The 1,227-nt window shown below is 48.2% G+C and overlaps 1 non-coding gene across 1 annotated transcript; it reads right to left on the reverse strand.

The window, feature by feature from the left end:
* Nucleotides 1–529: 529 nt before the first annotated feature.
* On the reverse strand, nucleotides 530–659 carry LOC115062947. The gene has a single exon (XR_003842852.1). It is a non-coding gene; the product is annotated as a small nucleolar RNA SNORA17 (small nucleolar RNA).
* Nucleotides 660–1,227: the final 568 nt, after the last annotated feature.

Genomic DNA, 1,227 nt, shown 5'->3' on the forward strand with positions numbered 1-1,227 from the left:
TGGTCCCAGGTGGCATCACTGGCCACCCACATCAGGCTGTTCCCCCCTACTGCCCAGTCTCCAGTCCTGACCCTCCTCGCAGAACCCACATCACTCTGCTCCTCCCTCTCTTCCATTTCTCCACATCCACCTGCTCCTCCTAATGGTACCTGGGATCTCTGAGTCTGGGATCATCTCAGGAGTGGTCCCAGGAGTGTTATGCCCCTCCCTGCATTATGGCACTGGGCAGGGGTCATCTCCAGCATGGTCTGTCTCCTAGGCATGTGCAGCTCCAGGCTGGTGGTCACCTTAGGCTAGCCCCTCACTGGTCCCCATGATAAGTGTCTGGTGTTTGTCTCAGGCTTGCTCCTTGTCCCAGCCACCTGAGAGGTCCCACGTGAGGGTTGTCATCTGTCTTGGACTCACTCCTGCCTGAGGCCTACAGTCCCAGGCAGGGTCCCTCTAGTCTGGTAGCTATCTCAAGCTAGCTCCCTGTCTGGGCATCCTGGAGCTGGACTGGTGGCTGACTCAGGCTCGATTTTTTTCAGGGACCGTCAGGCTATGAATTGTTTAGATGTTCACAGGTCAGAACACTGAGTAAATGTACCCTCTCTCCTCTCTGCCATCTACAGAAACACACATGGCACAGCAGCCACACCTGCAATGTCCCTAGGAGATGACAATACATTTTAAATTTTTATATACTTAAATTTTAAATTTAATTTTTTAAAATTTTTAATTTTTAGTTTTTTTATTTTTATGTGTATAAATGTTTTGGCAGCATGTATGTATGTGTACCATGCATTTCCTGGAGCCTACAGAGGTTACCCTAGAATTTGAGTTACAGTTCTGAACCACCATGTGGTTACTGGGAACCAATCCCAGGCCCTCTGCAAGAGCAACAAGTGTGGTTACCTGTTGAGCCATCTCTTCATCCCCTCATCGCTTATTTTAAAAGTCTTTCCCCAATTCAGGCAGTTCAGAGGCAGAATATTCCCTAACCATTGGTTTCCTGTACTGAGCACAGTTAAAGACTCCTCCCCCCGCACCCCCATCTAAACCCCAGCCATGGATTTCTCTCGGCTCTGACAGAGTCTTCTATGACTTCTAACTTGCTCTCTCCCTTTCCCATTAATTCTTCCCAGGAGGAACATTTTAGCAGAGTTGATTCATACTGCTTATCCACCGCATCTCCCCTAGTCATACAAAGTAGAGCCAATGTCTTTAGCTCACTTTTAAAAATGTTCA

This window comes from Mus pahari, chromosome 1 (genome assembly GCF_900095145.1).
Source record: "Mus pahari chromosome 1, PAHARI_EIJ_v1.1, whole genome shotgun sequence".
Lineage (NCBI taxonomy): Eukaryota > Metazoa > Chordata > Mammalia > Rodentia > Muridae > Mus > Mus pahari.